The sequence below is a fragment of the Vicugna pacos genome, unplaced genomic scaffold (genome assembly GCF_048564905.1).
Source record: "Vicugna pacos unplaced genomic scaffold, VicPac4 scaffold_19, whole genome shotgun sequence".
NCBI lineage: Eukaryota > Metazoa > Chordata > Mammalia > Artiodactyla > Camelidae > Vicugna > Vicugna pacos.
In genome coordinates this window covers 50,697,547-50,705,260 of record NW_027328740.1, presented here as the reverse complement: position 1 = coordinate 50,705,260, position 7,714 = coordinate 50,697,547, and positions in this window count along the sequence as shown.

Genomic DNA, 7,714 nt, shown 5'->3' with positions numbered 1-7,714 from the left:
TCTGAGATTTTTAGCAACCTAGCATGTTCATTTCTTACAGATGCTCTTGTGGAAATGAGACTTTCGGTCTGAGACAGTGAACTTTATCACTTACAGCAAGAGCAGTCAGTTTTAAATTTGTATCCATTCCCTAATCTCAGATGAATACACGCAATGAAATTTTGTTGCCTACAGAAGCAGCGGGTTCTTAACATGAAGAAAGTTTAAGGCATGGTAAACCACTAATTTTATTCGTATCCTTATGTATAATTTATTAGAATCACTTATTTATTAGTATCTTTACCTAGGATAAGTATATCATGACTAAAGTTTACTTGATGCAAAAAGAATCATGAGAAATGACATGGAAAAAAGTGACAATTGACTTTCCCTATTTTCTTCCACTTTTATTGAGATATAAATGGCTTAAAACATTGTGTAAGTTTAGGTGCACAGGATAGTGATTTGATTTACAAATATCATGAAATATATATCATAGCAACTTTAGGGAGAATTCATTATCTCATTTAGATAAATTTGTAAAGAAATTAAATTTGTCTTTTGGTTGTGATGAGAAACTTTATGGTCTACTCTCTTAACAACATGATATAGAACATAAAGCAGTATTAATTTTAATTTTCATGTTATTACGGTGCATTCCTGGAACACGATTATTTTACGACTGGATGTTTATAGCTTTTGAATACATTAACCAAATCCTCCTTTCCCAATCCCTGCCTCTGTTAACTACAAATCTAATTTTTTTCTATGTGTATGTTTGTTTGTTTTTGAAGTGTACTTTAATCTATACAACTGTGTTAGTTTCTCTTACACAACATACTGTTTGCTGTTTTCAATATAATTCAATCAGATCACCAGAATATATCTAGTTATGATATGTTGCTATTTAAAGTTATTTAATAGTTATTGGCTATTCCCCATAGAGTACATTTCTTGACCCTGAATCATTTAATTTGCAACTGGAAAATTTTCTTTCTTAATTTCCTCAAATTTTCTTTTCCACACCCCATTTCCCTCCTTCTTGTGAACAACCTGTTTCTTTCTATATCTATAATTCCTTTTCTGTGTTGTTATGTTCATTTGTTTTAAATTCCAAATATGAGTAAAATCATTCAGCAATTTTCATTCAATTTCTGACTTATTTCACTGAGCATATTACCCTCTTGGCCAATCCTTTTGTTGCAAATGGCAAGAACTTATTTTTAGAGCTGAGTAATAACCCATTGTATTTTTATGTGTGTGTGCATATATATATATATATATATAGTGCATATATATATAGCATATATATATATAAATTGTGTGTGTGTGTATATATATATAGATTAATCTGTACTTAAGATGGGTAGATATATATAGTATAAACACACATCTTCTTTATCCATCATCTATTGATGAGCAATTAATTTGCTTCTATATCCTGTCTATTGAGGATAATGCTGCAGTGAATATAGGGTTGAATTTATCTTTTCTAATTAGTGTTTTTATTTTCTTGGAATAAGTATCCCGATATGTATATTTTGGATTATATTTCATAATTAATTTTTATTTAAAGCTCCATTTTGTTTTCCACAGTGGCATCACATATTTCCATTTACTCCAGCAGTGCATCAGGTTTGTTTCTCTTACATCCTAACCAACAGTTATGTTTGTTATCTTTTTGATAATAGTCATTCGGCCAAGAGTGACATAAAATCTCACTGTGTTTTGGATTTGCATTTTTCTGATGTTTAGTGATGTTGATCGGTTTCATGTGCCCGGTGGTTACATTTCCCCCACTGTATATTCATTTTTTGTAATGGGCTTAATGACCATAACTGTCTGATTTCATTTTCAGGCATTCTGTTGTGTTCCATTATTCTGTATGTTCTGTGCCACTACCATATTCGTTCTAATACTGCAGCTTTTTATTATAGTTTAAAATCAGGGACAGTGATACATCCTCTTTGTTTTTGTTAAAGATGTTTCTCTTTTTAGTTTGTTTGTTTTCTTTCCTTTCTTTTTTTTTTAGTGATTTCATCTCTTTTGGGTTTACATGTAAATTTTAAAATTATTTTTTGTAAGTGTCAGATAATGCCCTTGGTATTTTGATAGGCACTGAATTTAATTTGTGTATTTCCTTGGCTTATTCTGTCATTAAACAATATTTTTTTCCTAATCAATGAACACAGTATATCCTTTTACCTGTTTGCATTATCTTCAATTTCTGTTATACATATTTTATAGTTTTCTGAGTACAGTTTTTACCTCCTTGGTTGGATATATTTCTTGATTTTTTTTTGTAATGCAACTGTAAATGAGACAGTTTCCTCACTTTCTCTATCTGTTAGCTTGTTGTTAGTGTGCAGAAATGCAAGATTTCTTTATGTTAATTTTGCATTCTGAAATTTTACCAAATGCATTGAAAAGCCCACATAGTATTGTGGCATCTTCTTTCAGATTTCTGTTTAAAGTATTTCATGTGCAAACAGATATTTTTACTCCTTTTCTGAAATAGCTATATTTTATTTACTTTTATTTTGGATAGCAATGGCTAGAATTTCCAATATGATACTGAATAACAGTGGAAAGAGTGAACAATCTTGTCTTCTTTCTGCTCTTACAGCAGATGCTTTCAGCTTTTCAGTGAGTGTCATGTTAGCTGAATACTTGTCATATGCGACCTTAAATGTGTTGAGGTATGTTTCCTCATACCCATTTTGAGGAGAAATATAATCATAAATATATACTGAATTTGTCAAAACATTTTATGACCCTTTGAAGTGACAATATAATTTTTATTTTTCAATTAGTTAGTTTGTTGTATCATATTGATTAATTTCTGGATAATGAATCACTTTTGCATACCTGGCATAAAAGGAACTTAATCATACTGTATAATCCTTTTAATGTATTGTTTGCTTTGCTAATATTTATTGATGATTTTTTCATGTATGCTTGTAAGTAGTATTTAAACTGTAATTTTATGTGGTATTTGTTCCTGTTTTGGTAGTAGTGTGATACAGAATGATGGGTTAGGAAGCCTTCTTTCCTCTGCAAGTTTTTGGAATTCTCTGAGAAGGATAGATGATAGCTCTTCTTTAAATGTTTGGCAGAAGTCACCTGTGAAGCTGTCTATGCCTTGAATTTTATTTCTTGGGAGAATTTGTTTAATTACTTATTCAATTTCATTAGTGATAATCTGTTAATATTTTCTACTTCTCATTCCATTCGGTAGATTATGCCTTTCTAAGAAATTGGCCATTTCTTCTAGGGATTCCATTTTAATTGGCAAATAATTTGTTGTATCATCTTATGATGCTTTGTGTTACTTTGATATAAGCTGTAACTTCTCATTTATTTTGGAGCTTTTTAATCTGTACTCTCTTTTTTGCTCATGATTCTCTTTAAATTTTATCAGTTTTATTTATCTTTCAAAGGCCATTATGTAGTTTGTTTAGATGTTTCTATTTTAAATCTTTATTTTATATATTTATGTTTTGACCTTTCAGCTGTCTTTGTTTCCACTAACAAGTTTGTTTATTATTTTGCTTCATCTTTTGTTTGAAAGATTATGTTATAAGAGAGAGTTGTTTCTTATTTGTAGAAGTCGGATTGTTTTGCTATAAGCATCCCTATTAATATTGCTTTTGCTATAACACATGGAATTTGTTTTTGTTGTTATATTTCTTTATGTATTTTTTCTTTGATTTATACGGCAACCCATTGGTTGTTTAATCTTGTATGAATTATCCTCCACACTTTACAATTTTTCTCAGGTTTTCTTCTCTTATTATATTTCTATTCTCACATAATCCATATGTTTCTTCACAAAACAAGGTGAAAAATAATAAAATTTTTACTGAATTCTGAAAGACCCAAATTTTCTAAAATTATCTTTGAAAAATGAACAAAGCTGCGGTTATTATCCTCCCTGAATTTAGAACATACTACAAATTTACAGTAAGCAAAAGATCAAAATATTTCACTAAAAGAGTCACATAGATCAATGGAACAAAATAAAGAGTCCTTAAATAAACACACAAACATATGGTCAATTTGTCTACATGAAGGACGCAACAGTATACAATGGAAAAAATGCAGTCTCTTCAACAATTAGTTCTGGGAAAACTGGACATTACAGGTAAAAGGAAGATGTAAGAGCACTTCCTTACATAGTACAAAATAAAATAGAAATGGATTAATTTCCTAAATGTAAAACCTGAAACTATGCAATTTATGAACAAGAATAGGAACAGCATTGCCTTTGTGAAAATCATAACAATATTTATTTTTGATCTATCTCCTAATTAAAAAAAGGAAAAGAAACAATAACAGTTTTTAATTATACTGAGGAAAAAATAGATGTACTATGTGATACAGTGATTCCACTTCTTGTATAAGTGTGAAATGCAAAAACTTTTGCAGAGCAAAGGAAACATTCTGTAAGACTTATCACAACACACAGAATAGAAAGAAGAATTTCAGACTATGAAACTCACAAAGTGTTAATATCCATAATGTATACATAGTATTTTAGACTCATTATTTAAAAAACAAAGACCCCAACTTAAAAACAGTAGAAGGATCTCCATGGAAACTTTTCAAAAACAGACATGTTGATGATTTTCATGGATATAAAAAGAAATATAATGTTGCTATTCATTAGGAAATCATAAATCAAAACCAGAATGAAATACTATCTCACAGCAACCAAAATTGTTATTAAAAAGGTCTTCAAATGACAAACATTAATATGAATGTCGATAAAAGGGAACCCAAGTACACTGTTGGTGGAAATATAAATTGAGGCATCCACTATTATAAAAGTGTGGACAGTGCTAAGTAAACTAGAAACAGAAACATTATATGTTGCAGCAATTCCAGTTTTTTTATAAACCTATAAGTAATGTAAACATTAACTTTAAAGGATATATTACCCCCAAAGTTCTTAACATCATCATTTATAATAGCCAAGGATAGAAGCACAAATCAACTGCCCATCAACAGATGATTGGCTGAAGTAGATGTGAGGTATAGATAACATAATAAATACTTAGTCATTGTCATATCAAAAAATAAAATTCTGCCATTTGGAACAATGTAACGGGACCCAGATACTGTTGCACATAGGAAAATAAGTCATACAGAGAAAAACACTCTATGTTATCACTTTCATGAGGAAATTAAATATATAAGAGAGATAATCATAAAAAAAAAGGAACAGAATCACATATATATGTGTAGTGTACCAAGTAGTGGTTTCTACTGGGGACAGGGAAGAAGGATGGGGAAGACAGAAATATGCAAGCTACTAGTTATAAATTAGAGAAGCAAGAGGGCTATATTTACAGCACAGAGCAAGATTTTAATAATTTAATTGATTTTAAAGAATTTAGAGGCATATATTATACTAAAATGTTCATGCATTTGGGAAAAATATTGAAGAAAAGAACCCAAGAAAAACAAAATATTTTGTAGTACTCTGATATTAAGGGAGGTGATTAGCTCACTTTCTTTACTGTTCTTATAATGTCCTTATTAGAATTTAACTTTTAAATGTAAAAGTTTAAACTTTGAATAAAGTGACATATGTTTAAACTATTTCTGTCTCTCCCTTTAAATCTACAGTCAGTGAAACGGTCACATCTCAGCAAAAATAACTACAACACAAAACAATACTCCAGAACACATGTGTACAGCTGAAGTTTGGTGGGCTAAAACACAAAATGATGGCTGATCTGAGGGAAGAGACCAGTTGGTGCCTTCAACCAAGGCCCACTTACTAGGGTATCTGAGCCCAGAGTTTCAGAGTACCCAGTAGAAACAGGGTCTCAATGGTTCACACAGCTTCAGCCTCCAACTGCACCAGTACTCATGGTCACAGGTAACTAGGAGGGAGTCACAATGCAGACAGAATTTCCATCCTTTTGACACTCAGACATTCATGACACTCTCCCTACTTCCCATTCACGGTGGTGGAGAAAATATACCTTGCAACATTGGACATGGCAAAGGCACTTGCCTGATTCCAACTATCCACCTGTCTTTACACCTTTCCTCAATGTGTGCACTCAATCTTAAGGGATATCAGATAAAAGGAAGGGTTCACCGGCCCAGTGACAACAGTGGCATTAACTACCAGATTTGTCTAAGAAGTGACAATGTAAGCAATCTTTTATCCAGACAGTAGCGACTTGAAAGTGTCATTTTGAAATATTATCAGAGGTATCTCAGATAAGTAAAACCAAACAAGGACTCCAAAGCACAATCTGTTTTTTAGGGTCATCAGAGCAATAATTTACCAGGATCATGACCAATCACAGCAACAATATAGGGCATGCACACACACAGATACACAAACACAGAAACTGACAAAGACACAGACACACACGCACAGGCAAACGCACTCACAGATGAACACACACACACACAATAACAACCCTGCAGCAAACAAATAAAGGTCATGGAATATTGCCGTATAACTAATAGAGAATCCAAAGTGTTGTCATACAGAATCTCAATACAAAATACAAAACTCAGAAAGCAGATTAGTGAGCTCAGGAATAAAATAAATGATGATAAGGAATACATTATCTAATAGACTGAAACTATGAAACAACCAAACATTATTGGAAGACCAGATGAACTTAATAAATGATATGATTTATGCAACAGAAAGCATTGGAAGAAGACTGTCTTGTGGAAGAGAGATTAGCAAATTCACCAATACAAAACAAGAAATGATAGGAGAGGGCTGAGGTATAAGATATTAAAAAGTGAGGAAATTCTAAAATAGCCATCGGACTTCTTCAAGAAGTTCACATTAGAGTAAATCCTGGAAGGAGGAGAAAGTTAGAAGGCAGCTGATGGTTTAATTAAAGTTGTAATAGTTGATAACTTCCTGAACCTGTGTAAGGAACTGACATACAATTCCATGAGCCAACACAACACCAATAATTTTAAGTCAATGAGACCTTCTACAAGATATGTCATATGCAAATTGGCAAGTCAATGCCAGAGAAAAATTTTAAAGGCAGCCAAAATAGTTATGTTAAACTACATAGGAATCCCCATCAGGCTATCAGCAGATTGCTGAGCAGAAAACATACACCAAGGGTAATTAAAATGACATTTTCAAACTACTGAAATAAGAAATCTCTCACCCAAGGATACTCTACCTTGCACAGTTATCACTTAGGTGTAAAGTAAAAATAAAGAATATACCAGACAAACAAACATGAATGAGATGGAAAAAAGAAAACCGAGACACATTACAAGAGGTTCAGAAAAGAGCTATTCTAAGAAAAACAAAATGGCAAATATGCACAAAACATTGAACAAAATACTAAGCAGAGACAATGAGAAAGTTGCAACTGTTTCTTTGGTTATGTTTTTAAATGCTACTATTCTATATGAACTAATGAGAGAAAAATAGTAATTCAGTTGCAATAGATATAGGTACCTCAATCTAGTAACTTGTTCACAACAGAAATAGAAATAATTTGGGTCAGTAATCATAAAAAGTAATGAGTAATAATAAAATAATATTAAAGGAAGATGCTATCAGCGGAAAAAGGGCTAAATTATACATGAGATTTTTTATTTTTAATTGAAGTAGAGTAGATGTACTATATTGTGTAGTTTCAGATGTACAGCATAGTGATTCCAACCAATTATTAGATTAGATTGCATTATAAATTATTACAATAATTGTAACATACAATTATTATAA